Here is a 15,131-nt window from a genome sequence, read left to right on the forward strand (position 1 = left end):
GGCATTCTGTGTGAGCTCTTTCTCTCACACACCCTCTCTAGCTTTCTAGCTGGACAGAGAACAAAGAGCGGAAGTTTATCAGCTTGACTTCCGGTTACACGCACAATCTTAAGAAATGAAAACATCTGATCGTGTGACACTCTGCGATAGTGGCAGTGAAAATACTGACAGAGTGAACAGTACGGTGTTCTGTTTACCAGGGAATCCCACCAGGCCGGAGCTCACCTGGGTTTGTTGTTGTTGTTTAGTCGTTTAGTCGTGTCCGACTCTTCGTGACCTCATGGACCAGAGCACGCCAGGCACTCCTGTCTTCCACTGCCTCCCGCAGTTTGGTCAAACTCATGCTGGTAGCTTCGAGAACACTATCCAACCATCTCGTCCTCTGTCGTCCCCTTCTCCTTGTGCCCTCCATCTTTCCCAACATCAGGGTCTTTTTCAGGGAGTCTCCTCTTCTCAGGAGGTGGCCAAAGTATTGGAGTCTCAGCTTCAGGATCTGTCCTTCCAGTGAGCACTCAGGGCTAATTTCCTTCAGAATGGATAGGTTTGATCTTCTTGCAGTCCATGGGACTCTCAAGAGTCTCCTCCAGCACCATAATTCAAAAGCATCAATTCTTCGTCGATCAGCCTTCTTTATGGTCCAGCTCTCACTTCCATACATCATGACTGGAAAAAAACATAGCTTTAACTATATGGACCTTTGTTGGCAAGGTGATGTCTCTGCTTTTTTGGTTGCTGCCATTCAGGAAAGATAGCAAACCATAACCAGACCAAAAGAGGGCAGTAAGAGGCATGGAAATGTCCTATGAGCAAATGTTGGAGCTGCGTAGGCCTATGTTCATAAGTTCCACTTTTTATTCACACCTCCACGATACTGCCTCTCATTTCCACCAAATCTTCCCTCAAAGTCCATCTTTGATGGGGTCACGATGATCATCTAGTCTCACCTGCAATGCAGGAATCTTTTTTTTTTTATAATATTTTTATTTTTCCATATAAACACAATACAACAAACATAAACATACAAAAACAAAAACAAAACAAAAAACATGTATCATTTCATATCCTAATTTCATATCCTATCTTCCCCGACTTCCTCATGCCTCCCCTTTCTGTATTCCAAATTCTTATCGATTGTTCAGCAAATCTTCCCTTATTTTAATTTAAATTTAGACTATTCTTCCTTATTCTCCTTGTCATAACCATTGCTAATAGTAACCATTTACTTTCCAATCCAACATCATTCTAACTTTCATTAACTTTGTAATATTTCTTTAAATAGTCCTTGAATTTTTTCCATTCTTCTTGCGCTGCTTCTCTTCCCTGGTTTCGGATTCTGCTCGTCATTTCTGCCAGGCCCATATAGTCTATCACCTTCATCTGCCATTCTTCCAGTGTGGGTAGTTCTCGCGTCTTCCAGTACTTCGCAATAAGTATTCTAGCTGCTGTTGTAGCATACATAAAGAAAGTTATATCCGTCTTTAACACCCCTTGGCCGACAATACCCAAGAGAAAGGCCTCTGGTTTCTTGGGGAAAGTATATTTAAATACCTTTTTAAGTTCATTATAGATCATTTCCCAGAATGCCTTAATCTTCGGGCAAGTCCACCAAAGATGAAAAAATGTACCTTCAGTTTCTTTACATTTCCAACATTTATTATCAGGCACATGGTAAATCTTTGCAAGCTTGACTGGGGTTATGTACCACCTATATATCATTTTCATAATGTTTTCTCTTAAGGCATTACATGCCGTAAATTTCATCCCGGTGGTCCACAACTTTTCCCAATCAGCAAACAAAATATTATGACCAATGTCCTGAGCCCATTTGATCATAGCTGATTTAACCGTTTCATCTTCTGTATTCCATTTCAGCAGCAAATTGTACATTTTTGACAAGTTCTTAGTACTGGGTTCTAACAGTTCTATCTCCAATTTTGATTTTTCCACCTGGAAGCCAATTTTACTGTCCAGTTTAAACGCTTCATTTATTTGATGGTAGTGGAACCAGTCTCTCACCTTCCCTTTTAATTTCTCAAAACTCTGCAATCTCAATTTGTCCCCTTCCTTTTCCAAAATTTCCCAGTATCTTGGCCACTTGGACTCCATATTTAACTTTTTAACTGCCTTAGCTTCCATTGGCGACAGCCACCTTGGAGTTTTATTTTCCAGCAAGTCTTTATATCTGACCCAGACATTTAATAGTGCTTTTCTGACAATATGATTTTTGAAACTTTTATGTGCTTTAACCTTGTCATACCACAAATATGCATGCCACCCAAAAATGTTATTAAAACCTTCCAAATCCAAAATGTCTGTATTTTCAAGAAGTAGCCATTCTTTCAGCCAGCAGAAAGCTGCCGCTTCATAGTAAAGTTTAAAGTCTGGCAGGGCAAACCCCCCTCTTTCCTTTGAATCCGTTAATATCTTAAATTTAATTCTGGGCTTTTTGCCCTGCCAGACAAATTTAGATATGTCTTTTTGCCACCTCTTGAAACAATCCATTTTATCAATTATTTGCAATGCTTGGAACAAAAACAACATTCTTGGCAATACATTCATCTTTATAGCTGCAATACGGCCTAACAAGGAAAGCTTTAAGTTGGACCAAATCTCCAAATCTTTTTTCACTTCTCTCCAAGTTTTTTCATAATTATCTTTAAACAAATTCACATTTTTAGCTGTCATATTTATACCCAAATATTTCACTTTTTTAACCACAGTTAACCCTGTCTCATTCTGGAACCTTTCCTTTTCTATCTGTGTCAAATTTTTCTCCAAAACCTTTGTCTTAAACTTATTCAATTTAAATCCTGCCATTTGACCAAACTCTTGAATTATTTCCAAAACTCTTTTCGTGCTAGCTTCTGGCTCTTGTAATGTAAGTACTAAGTCATCTGCAAATGCTCTCAGTTTATATTGTTTAGCTCCGACCTGAATCCCTTTAACCAACTGGTCCCTCCTAATCATATTAAGCAAAACCTCCAGGACCGATATAAAAAGTAATGGGGAGATAGGGCACCCCTGACGTGTCCCTTTTTCAATCTTGAACTCTTCTGTAACCACATTATTTACAATTAGTTTGGCTTTCTGTTCAGAGTATATTGCACCTATACCATTCTCAAACCCTTGGCCTACCCCCATCCCCCGGAGGTTCTTCAACATAAAACTCCAAGAAATGTTGTCAAAGGCTTTCTCGGCATCCACAAATATCAAAACAGCTTTAGTGTTTATGTTCACTTCCAGCTTTTCCAAAATGTCAATTATATTCCTTACATTGTTCGATAAATGCCTTTTTGGGAGAAAGCCCGCTTGGTCCCCGTGAATCTCCTCCATCAAAACTCTTTTCAGTCTCTTTGCTAAAATATTAGCAAAGATTTTGTAATCCACATTCAATAACGAGATGGGTCGGTAGTTTTTAAGTTGGGTCTTTTCAGTCTCTGTCTTTGGTATAAGTGTAATGTAGGCCTCTCTCCACGTATCGGGTGCCCTTTTCCCCTTCATAATCTCATTGCAGACTTCCTTCAAAGGTTGTATCAACCCTTCCTTCAAAACTTTGTAATATTTGGAAGTCAGTCCATCCGGTCCGGGGGATTTGCCCAGCGTCATGCCTTGAATGGCATCTTCTATTTCTTGTGCTGATATCTCCTGATTCAATATTGTCTTACTTTCTTGCGAAACCTTTTTCAGCCCATTTTCCTCGAGGAACTGTTGTATGTCCATTTCTTTCTGCGGCCCTTGTGTGTAAAGTTGTCTAAAGTAGTTCTGAAAACAATTCCTAATTTCCGCTGGGTTGCTTATGTTTTTTCCTTCCACTTCTATATTTGTTACCGTGTTGAGTTTTTGTCTCTTCTTTATTTGCCAAGCCAGTAACTTGCCACATTTATCAGCAGATTCAAAGGTCTTTTGTCTCATTTGTTTAATTTTCCACTCTAATTCTTGATTCATCAGTTCCATATATTGTGTTTGATAAAATTTGATTTCTCTTAAAATCTCTTGGGATTTTGGCTTTGATCTTAATTGTTTTTCCCCTTCTTTTATCTTTTCCAAAATTCTCTCCTTCTTCTCATTTTGCTTTCTCTTCTTTAAAGTATTTTGCTGAATCAAAAACCCTCTCATCACGGCTTTGCTTGCGTCCCATACTATTCTTTTTTCTACTTCAGACCTTAAGTTGATTTCAAAGTAGTCTTTCAAGGTTTTTTGGGCCTTCTTGCAGATCTCCTCATCTCTGAATAAGGTGTCATTCATTCTCCATCTAAAGGAACCAGTTGTTGTTTGCCTCATCACCATCTTTACAGCATTATGGTCGGAGAAAGTTTTTGGGCAGATTTCTACTTTTTTTATGTTCGGAGCCATACTGCTAGTCACCCAGATTTGGTCAATCCTTGTCCATGTCATTTTGGCTTCAGAAAAGAAGGTTCCCTCTCTTTCTAATGGGTGTTTTGTTCTCCAAATATCAATCAAGTCCATATTGTCAGTCATTTCAAAAAAAAGTCTTTGGTAGTCTTCCATCTTTTGTTATTACCTGTCTTTGTGCCTTGTCCATATTTGTTGAAACTACTCCATTCATATCTCCCATCAAAATTAAGTTGTAATCCATATGGTCCATCAAGATTTCATGCAACTTCTTAAAAAATTCAGCTTTCCCTTCGTTTGGTGCATAGATTCCCACTATCAAATACTTCTCTCCTTGGGATTGAATTTCAATTGCCAAATATCTTCCTTGATCATCTTTAAAGATTTGTTTCGGTTGCAATTTTTCTTTTGCATAGATCACCACTCCTCTCTTTTTTACTCTGTCTGAGGATATAAATTCCTGTCCCAGTCTTTTATTTATTAGTAATTTTCTGTGTGCTCTTGTCACATGGGTCTCTTGTAGGCAAATCAAGTCCAATTGGTCTTTCTTTAAGGCATGAAATATACTTTTTCTCTTCCTGGGAATGTTTAAGCCGTTACAATTCCAGGTTAGAAGTTGCAGAGCCATGGGATTATTTACTCCTTCCTCCTACAGCTCCCTGTTTTTGTTCCTCGTCCGTCGGTGGTGCCGTGTTCGTGTCCAGTGATGGATGCCCCTGTCCTGGAAATGTCTCTTTCTGTAGGTCTTCTTCGTGCTCTCCCAAGAACTTGTCTTTATCACTTACAGTCTTTATTCTTCTCTTCTTTCCCTTATATTTAAAAGACAAGCCTTGGGGAAATTCCCACCTGAATGGTATGTAGTTCTTCTTCAGCAGTGTCACCAGGTCCTTATAATGTCCTCTTGCGTCCAAGATACTCTTAGGGATGTCTTTAAAAATCTCAATAAAAAAGTCTTCAATTCGAAGGGCTGTTTGGTAGTGCAGGTTCAGTATTTTATCTCGCTCCTCCTTTGATCTTAAAGTAATAAGACAATCTCTGGGTCGATTCTTCTTCTGTCTTATTCCCAATCTAAATGCACTTTCTATCTTAAAGTCCTCTTTCTTCAACTCCTGCTTCCAAAAATCAGAAAATTCTTTTGTCAAATAATCCACCAAGTTGTCTCCTTCCTTTTCCGGCACAAGTCTGATCCTTAAATTCCTCTCCTTGCGTTGCATATCCTGCATAGAGAGTGCCAGTTCATATTCGTCCAATTTCTTGTAAACTGGTGGAAATTTTTCCTCCGCAGCAGTTGCAATTTCCTTAGCTTCCTCAGCTATCTTTCGTGTTATAGATGAATCTTCCAATAATTTCCCAATTGCTTCTGCATTTGAGTTCACTTTATTCCCTAGGTCAGTTATACTTTTAGTATTTAGATCAATTTTCCCAGAGATTTCTTCAATTTTTTTATTTGTTTCAGCAACTTGTACTTTAGTTTCAGCAACTTGCAATTTAGTCTCCGCACCTTGCTTTTTTAGTTCCTCCAAAGAGTCATTTATCTTCTCCAATACCTTAGCAAATGATTCTTCTGTAGACATTGCTTTCACTTTTGGCTTTGCAGCCACTATAGTTCCAGAGGCTCCTGTTACAGAAGCCCTTCTTTGCATGAAAGGGTCAATTTTATATTGTCTGCCAGATCTCAAGGTTGTTTCTTGTAAATCCTCTTTCTCTTTACCATCTGCCATAACAAAGTCTTTTAGTCAAGGTCATTCCCAGACTTTGGAGCTCACAAACAAAAGTTCTCAAATTTTAAACTCCACTTGTTGCTGAAACAATTTGTAGGTCCTCTAGAGGGCGTAGAGTCAGTTCTATGCTTCTCAAAATAATCCCACACTCTTCAAAAAAAAAAGAATAAAAGTTTCCTAGTCCCTTTCAATTTTTCTTTTCTCTTTCAAGGGGATCCCAATCAATAGTGTCCTGTAAGTAACTTTGTAATACCACAGAAACAGTGTTTCAAATTGGAAGTAACCAAAGTCAATTTAAGATACTTTTTAGCTTCTTATAGCAACAGTCCTTAGCCGGTTCCTTTTCTCCGGCAGTCCGATCCCAGGTTAAAGAGCAGCGGTACTTAATCCAATTCTTTTAAATTGGCAGGGAAACACTTTTAAAATCTTCTTCCCCCCCCCTCCTGCCTTCGGGGGGGGGGAGTTCTTTGCTTTGGTGGTGGATTTCTTAATTCCCGCAAGTTTCCTCTCAAGCAGTTACAGCTAGAGTGCCTTTCGCTTTGATCTTGCTACAGAACGGAAAGCAGACTTCCTTTTTAGTGCTTATCCGTCTCGGTGCCCAATTTCTTTATTTTAGAGTCCAATTTATACTTTAGCAGTCAATCCTACTCACGGATAGTTGTTCTTTTAATCCAATTTCACGGGAAGAAGTCAGCGCTCTCCGCTAATGGCGACGCGGCTTCGCTTCGCAGGCTGGGTGAAGACGACTCTCAGCACCGCTCCAAGACCCCTCCGCTGATCCGCAGCCTTTAAAAAGGCTATTTCGCAGCGTCGGGGGGGCGCAAAGGTGCCCGCCGAGTCTCCAGTTCACAGGCAACGCGCCTGTGATTTTTAAGGGTCCCCGCTTCGCCGTAGCTGACAGGACCCGAACCCGCGAAGCAGATCTCTCCCGGAGCTCCGGTTGAGATCCGCCATTAAGCGCCGGCGCTAACCGGAAGTCCCAATGCAGGAATCTTTTGCCCAACGTGGGACTTGAACCCACAGCCCTGAAATTAAGAGAGAGAGACTGTGTTAGAGATCGTGTGTATAGATAAGGTTGCTGCTAAGAGCAGCTGCAGACACTCAGTGCAGTTTAGCATTCATTTATGCTTAGAACTCATTTAGCATATACATATTGTTGTATAATAGTTGTAGATAGAATAAAGAAGATATTCTACAGAGCTGCTCTCCGAGTCGTTTATATGCTCTGCTATACTCTGCTGTGCGACGACTGTCTTCTTGTGGGAGTGAATCCGGTGCTCACAACTCTAAGCTGTGAGTCCACAGCACTTTGACCTGTTCCTGTGCAGAAGGTGGTCTCTGGAAGTGCTACCCAGCTCGCCTAGCCCAGTCGGGGCTGAAGTGGACGATTCCAGTTAGTGGCACTGGCTCAAGGGCGATGCTGACAGCAACACTTTGAATTGTGCTCGGAAATGTACTGGGAGCCAATGCAGGTCTTTCAGGACTGGTGTTATGTGGTTATGTAAATGTTACCTTTGCACACTAGGCTGGATTCTACATATGCACACAGACCTCTGTTTTCCATTGAGGTGAGCAAGAGGCATTATGGGAGGTCAAGGACGGCTAGGCAGAAACGCTCAGGGAGCATGTGATGCAGAACCAATGAGGGAAGTGGCCTGAGACAGGGAGGGCGGCCCCAGAGAGCCCCCAGTTCCCCACATTTGGTGTAGACGATTCATAGATATAGATTCTACAGGCTTCCTCAACATTGGCCCTCCAGATGTTTTGAGACTACAATTCCCATCATCCCTGACCACTGTTCCTGCTACTTAGGGATCATGGGAGTTGTAGGCCAAAAACATCTGGAGGGCCGAGGTTGAGGAAGCCTGATATAGATGATTTGGGGAAGTTTTTTCTGTTTGATGTATCGCAGCGTTCTTTATTTTCTGTTGGAAGCCTCCCAGAGTGACTGGGGCAACCCAGTCGGATGGGCATGGTAAAAAGAACAAATTATTATCATTATTATTATATTTTTGAAAACACAGCTGTACAAAGTCAATAGGATGTACAGCTCGATAAAAAGAGAATTATTATTATTATTATTATTAACCCTAACTGTGATGGAGTGAAGTACAAAGGTTGTTTGTGACATCTTCAAAATTAAGAAATAGGGAGCGATGGGTCAGAGTTTACATTTTTGTGGAATCGGGAGCAATCAGTTCTGCAGACAATTCTGAGCTGGGCAAGATCAATGGTCAGGTTCTAAAAGGCAACTAAAAAGATTCCTAAACAAGTTACATGGAAGTTCCAGCCACTTCCTCGTCTGTCTGTTTAGTTTCATCCCGTCTCCCGTGTAATTTTGGAGCAGCTATATTGCAGTCGAAGGCTGGACAGGGTAGATCTGAAACTGCACAACGAAGGAATCTCAGTGGCTTAATTTCTGCCCTCCCCGCATCCTGCGCCAGGCCAAATAAGTGTCGAGGAGCTGCCGTTTCATAAAGACATGCCGTTCCAGTTTAAAAGATTGGTCGGCATAGCAGTCGATTGCTTGCGTGCCCCGTTTCCTGAACAGAAACCATGGTGCTAATCATTAATAGCGTTAGCTTAGCTCAGGGCCAGCACATCAGATTAACCTTTTTGGAAAGGCACAAGCGTTTCTTGGCTAGGAACCCGTGTCCTGGGGAGAGGTAAAAGATCACTAAGCAGCCGTTGACTTGGGCCATGGAGCTGATACTCATTTGTGGGAGAAAGGGATTGGACATGAGTAGTAGAAAGAGGCTAGCACTTTTGGTATGTAGGGAAAGGTAAGGTATAAGAATAATTTATTATTTATACCCCACTCAACTGGCTGGGTTTCCCCAGCCACTGTGGGCAGCTTTCAACAGAATATTAGAATACAATAGTCTATTAAAAGATTCCCTAAACAGGGCTGCCTTCAGATGTCTTCTAAAAGTCTGGCAGTTGTTTTTCTCTTTGACATCTGATAGGAGGGTGTTCTACAGGGTGGGCGCCACTACCGAGAAGGCCCTCTGCCTGGTTCCCTGTAACTTGGCTTCTCGAAGCGAGGGAACTGCCAGAAGGCCCTCGATGCTGGACCTCAGTGTCCGGGCAGAACAATGAGGGTGGAGACGCTCCTTCAGTTATACTGGACCAAGGCCGTTTAGGGCTTTAAAGGTCAGTACCAACACTTTGAATTGTGCTCAGAAACGTACTGGGAGCCAGTGTAGGTCTTTCAAGACCGGTGTTATGTGGTCTTGGCGGCCACTCCCAGTCACCAGTCTAGCTGCCGCATTCTGGATTTGTTGTAGTTTCCAGGTCACCTTAAAGGTAGCTCCACACAGAGCGCATTGCAGTAGTCCAAGCGGGAGATATCTAGAGTATGCACCACTCTGGCGAGACAGTCCGTGGGCAGATAGGGTCTCAGCTTGCGTACCAGAGGGAGCTGGTCGACAGCTGCCCTGGACACAGAATTGACCTGTGCCTCCCTGGACAGCTGTGAGTCCAGAATGACTCCTAGGCTGCGCACCTGGTCCTTCAGGGGCACAGTTACCCCATTCAGACCAGGGAGTCCCCCACACCTGTCCACCTCCTGTCCCCCAAAACAGTACTTCTGTCTTGTCAGTATTCAGCCTGACAAAGTACCAGAAATGAGAAGATGCCGCAACCAAGAAAGCCCGTACCTTAATGTTTGAAGATAGCATCACATGGTAAAAGCCTCTGATGACAGGTTCAACATCTAGGCTGTGTACACACAATCCATTTAAAGCACATGAGCTCCCCCAAAAGAATCCTGGGAACTGGACTTTATCCCACACAGAAATACAATTCCCAGCATCTTTAACAAGCTACAGTTTCCACGATTCTTTAGGGGAACTTGTGTGATTTAAATGGTGTGTGCAAATCTGCAGGCTGTTTCATGGGGGTGAAGGCGATCCTTCAGCCAAAATACACGTTAAATACATGACCAGACCTGAAGTTGTTGGCGCAAGCTTTGCTGTGCAGACCAGGTTGCTTGCCACCCGTGCCACTGTGCCATCTCTAACTTCCTGATCAAATAATTGCCGCAATAGGCTTCTATTCACTGAGCTGTTTGCTCAAATGGTTCCTGTATGCACTGGGTTGGCCATTGTGGGAACAGGAGGGTGGACTGGATGGGGCCTTTGGCCTGATCCAGCAGGGCTTTTCTTAATTTTTTAATCGAAACATACAACTTGACAAAGTTTTGCTGAAACTTTACAAGATGCGACACAATAAAAGCCAAACTAATCTAAATAAAGATAAGAGGAAACGAAAAATAAAGCGCGTGCACACACACACACACACACACACAGAGAGAGAGAGAGAGAGAGAGAGAGAGAGAGAGAGAGAGAGAGAGAGAAAATACAGAGACCTCTAAAAAGGTATATCATATCCTTGGTCCTATGCAAAATGTGGATTCTTCCAGCAGGCACTTGGAAGCTTCCGGTTCTTCTCTCAGCCTCCCACCCTAGGAGATCTTTCTTTCCCTAGCAGGGCTTTTCTTATGTTTACTCTAGACCAGGGGTAGGCAACCTAGGTCCTGTGGGCCAGGTGCGGCCCAATCGCCTTCTCAAGCCGGCCCGTGGACGGTCTGGGAATCAGTGTGTTTTTACATGAGTAGAATGTGTGCTTTTATTTAAAATGCATCTCTGGGTTATTTGTGGGGCATAGGGATTCGTTCATATTTTTTTCCAAAATATAGTCTGGCCCACCACATGGCTAAAAAAGGTTGCTGACCCCTGCTCTAGACTGTGGTCCGGAGGAAGGTTGCCACCTTCTCCTTCGAAGTGATATTCTACCTTCATTTCCATTTCGTCTATTCCTCTCTTTTTTTTCTAACTTCAGAGAAGGGGTGGACGATCTCCTTGCTCTCAGGGGTCATATATGGTAGAGAGCAGTGGTCAGGGGTTGCATGGCTGTTGGTGTGACCTCATCTGGTGGGTAAAAAGGTAAAGAACCCCTGGACGGTTAAGTCCAGTCAAAGTCGACTATGGGGTTGCGGCGCTCATCTCGCTTTCAGGCTGAGGGAGCTGGCGTTTGTTCACAGACAGCTTTCTGGGTAATGTCACCAGAATAACTAAACCGCTTCTGGCGCAACAGGACACCATGACGGAAACCAGAGTGCACGGAAACGGCGTTTACAATGGTGGGACCATTGTCTCATTCTGTTTCTCACACCCCTTCTCTCACACAAATACATATACACACTCACCCACAATCACACTCCCTGTCCAGTTCACTAAACAGTGAGTTGGCTTTATGTGGCTTTTAGGCACCTGTTTCAAATGTGAACCCCTTTTCCTACCCCCCAACCCCCAACTCCATCTCAGACTTCATCAAAGCTTGCCTTTTCTGGAGGCAGACCTAATCCTGCAAAGGCCCAAACCAGGCATAGGCAAACTCACCCCCCCAGATGTTTTGGGACTACAATTCCCATCATCCCTGACCACTGCTCCTGTTAGCTAGGGATGATGGGAGTTGTAGTCCCAAAACATCTGGAGGGCTGAGTTTGCCTATGCCTGGCCCAAAACACTCAGTACCTGACTGCTTTAAGACTTGGGGTTAGTTTATACCTGGAAATATCGTAATAAATGCTGCTGTTATTCTCCTTTCGCTCTTTTGAATAGAAGTAGCCTGCCAGATTATAGTGGCTCTTGCATACATAAGCGGCTTAAGCAATTTAAATATTTTCTCCTTTGGGAAACAGTCGTAATCTTAATAGGGTGTTGTTGTTTTTTAATTGATTAATATGCTGGCTTTATTACAAGTTGGGTTTTAGAAAAACAAACATGCACAGGCACTGTGAATCTTGGACTCACTATTTCTCTTCCCCTCCCCTTCCTTTTGTCTCCCCCCCTTTAAAAAAAAAAGACAAAGAAAACTAGGCACCTGGGAGGAAATTTAACCTGCCTACCGGTGACAGCAGAACATTTGGATCCTGTGAGGAGACTTTGGTGCTGTGCCGTTGCATAATAGCATAGTTGTGGGCAAAGTCCAATAACCCTCAAAAGACTAGGGAGTTCAGAGAGGGCAGTTGTCTCTCACATCCGGATTTGGTTTAGCACAGTGGTTAAGACTGGTTCTCAAGGGGTGTGATGCAGCAAGAGAGGATGGCAAGTGGCAGGAAGCTTCAAGGGCAATCAAAGAAACATTTTAACATTTTACCATCATCATTGTCATTGTCATCATCATAATTTAATTATACCCCGCACATCTGACTGGGTTTCCCCAGCGACTCTGGGCAGCTCCCAACTGAATATTAAAAACACAATACAGTATTAAACATTAAAAACTTCCCTAAACAGGGCTGCCTTCAGATGTCTTTTAAAAGTAAGATAGCTTATTGCCTTGACATCTGACGGGAGGGCGTTCCACAGGGCAGGTACCACTACCAAGAAGGCCCTCTGCCTGGTTCCCTGTAACCTCACTTCCCTTAGTGAGGGAACTGCCAGAAGGCTGTGAGTGTTCTTGCACCATGGCAAGTCACAATGGTGCTGTAGTGAAGATGGAGTGCCTGCGCACTTTTAAAAGCTATCACAACGGTTTATTTCTACATAGCGGGCTGTTTTTAACCCTTCTGCCACCAGTTCTGGCTGCCCCAGTTTGCTGCTGCTGATTCAAGTTTGAGCCAAGAGATTCTTTAAATTATAATGAGAGAATCTATGTATGTTCGCACCCAGAATGCTCCTGCCTGTGGGGTTGCTATGGTATTGCTATAATAAGGAAGACTCCCCTTTGCAGGGAACTGTTCTAAGGTGAAACTCAAGCGACTTTTGAAATGTCAGGCAGGGTGGGCGATGTACATGTTTAAGAGCCACATTACAGACTTTGGACATAAACGGTGGCTTTGTTCAGCTAGCACTCTCCCCGCAAACCTCCAGTCGTGGGATATCAGTGGTTTGGCGACACTGTCGTTCATATTGGTGAGCCACGTGTAAATTGCACGGAAAGGACACTGAAATGTTAGGTGGAAATCCTGGCGTTTCCTGACATTCATCACTTGATGTCGACAGCCATCAAGTGATGAACACGAGCTGCCTGAGAGATCAGCCCTGTTTTTATGCTCTTCATAGAAACAGAGAATCGGTACTGATATATCACACGCAGGTGTTGCAATGGCAAAGTGATGAGAGGGAGAATCCTGTGATCCTTGGGATTGAAATTCGTTTTTTAAAATTATTTTCTGCATAAGGAAAGAGGGGCGAAGGCCTCTTCTAAGATAGTGGCACGTTTTCTGTTGGCTTTTGTAAAAAACAAGAACAAAAAACACTTTCAAGAACAGAAATTTGCCTCCTGGTTGTTTGGCAGGGGCAGAGGAAGGTGAACATTCACAAGATTTTTAGCCAATTAACCGAGCTAATGCATTAGTTAAACATTGCAACTCTACAAAGCACTCCACACATTTTGAAGAGAATCCCCCCCAACAGTTAATTCTATTCCTCTTAAGCAACATCGCGGCCACTGTATCAACCACCGAGTTAACCTGCAACTAAAGAATTTTAGGTTTGAACTTTTACACGTATTGACGGAGCATCCCTAACCCTGGAGGGGAATTAGCTTTGCTGGTTTGACGCTCCTGCTTCTGTACTTTGACAGCGGTGCCTGGAAGGGCGCAGCACAAAAGCGAACCTTTCAAAAGGAAACTTCTTAGATGGCGAATCATAACTTATTCATGTCTCTTGAACTGAGGATGCTGGCATGCAAATCCCCAAAGGCCACGCACAGAGGGCACTGAAAGAGCCATCCTCCCAATTAGCAGGAAAGCCTCGTTTCTGTTGGATCAATCCATCAACCTCTGAGGGATGATTTAGAAGGACTGGGTCCGGCATCACTTTCACTGCTTGTGTGTGGCGGTAGCCATACTCGGCAGAGTTGCATCTCAACGCAGCTCCTTCCTTGGAAACATCTTTGGGGTTGAAGGTACACACAGGAGGCAATAAACACTCATGGCGCCATAAAGATTCAGTCTTTACTAAGGTTTACTTGAAGGCGTTAAAGCATATTGGTAGTAATTGCAAAATACTGGAAGAGCAACACAATTCCAACAAAGAATGAATGGTTATCAAAATTAAGTGAATATCTTGAACTGGCAAAGTGAACAGAAATAGTAAGAAATCAACCAAGTGGAAAAATCAGGAGAGAATGGGATGTCTTTACGAATTTTATGAAGAGGGCTGGTTTCCCAAATTATGATTATGACTTAGTTGAGACTAAAACCTCCAACAGGTAAACTAATTGTCTCTCCATAAAGTGTATAATGATTACAGACAATCAAAGATATGATAATATACCGCAAGGAAGTTGAAGAAAGTCAATCTTTCTCTCTTTTCTTTTTCTTTGAGTTTTATTTTTACTTTTTACTTTCTATTTTTACTTTTGTATTTTTTCTTATTACCAATTTTTTTGTAATTTGTATAATTGTATTATTTTATGGGTTGTATGTATGTATGGATTTATGTATTATGTATATAGCAAATAAAATAATGAAATGTTTTTTTTTTTTAAAAAAAAAGCATATTGGTAGCAAATACATACAGAAATTCACCACTGCTGTGGCCTAGGCATGCTTAGAGTCCAACAAGAGCCCAAGACACTCTCTCTGCTTCTCTCACCGCAAGGCACAAGCAAGAGACCTGTTATGTACTGAGTTGAATAGGATCCAAACTGCAGCAGTCTGATTGGTCCTAGAACAATAGGATCCAAAAGGCAGCAGTCTGATTGGTCCTAGAACAATAGGATTCAGAATGCAGCAGTCTGATTGGTCCTAGAACAATGCAGCAGTATGATTGGTTGGCAGGAACCACCCAATCATGCTCCAGATAGAAGTGAATCCACAACCTGATTGGCTTACAGTAGAATTCCGGAATTAGCCAATCATGTGCAGCCCATTGTGTAAATAATGTATATAAAGCAGATACTTTGAGGGGACTTTCATTCATTCCTCCTCACCACTATGAGCTGAATAAAGAGCATGAAATCACTTTGCGACTCTGAGTATATTTCAAGACCCATAACAAGTTACAACAAGTTACACAGAACCACTGTTATCAGTGCTTCCTG

The 15,131-nt window shown here is 42.5% G+C and overlaps 1 long non-coding RNA gene across 1 annotated transcript in view; it reads left to right on the forward strand.

Annotated features, from left to right (window-relative positions):
* Nucleotides 1-15,131, forward strand: part of LOC310744522 — a 260,442-nt gene that overhangs the window by 131,123 nt on the left and 114,188 nt on the right. The gene's annotated exons all lie outside the window — the stretch shown is intronic.

The sequence above is a fragment of the Podarcis filfolensis genome (assembly GCF_964270895.1).
Source record: "Podarcis filfolensis genome assembly, chromosome: 11".
NCBI lineage: Eukaryota > Metazoa > Chordata > Lepidosauria > Squamata > Lacertidae > Podarcis > Podarcis filfolensis.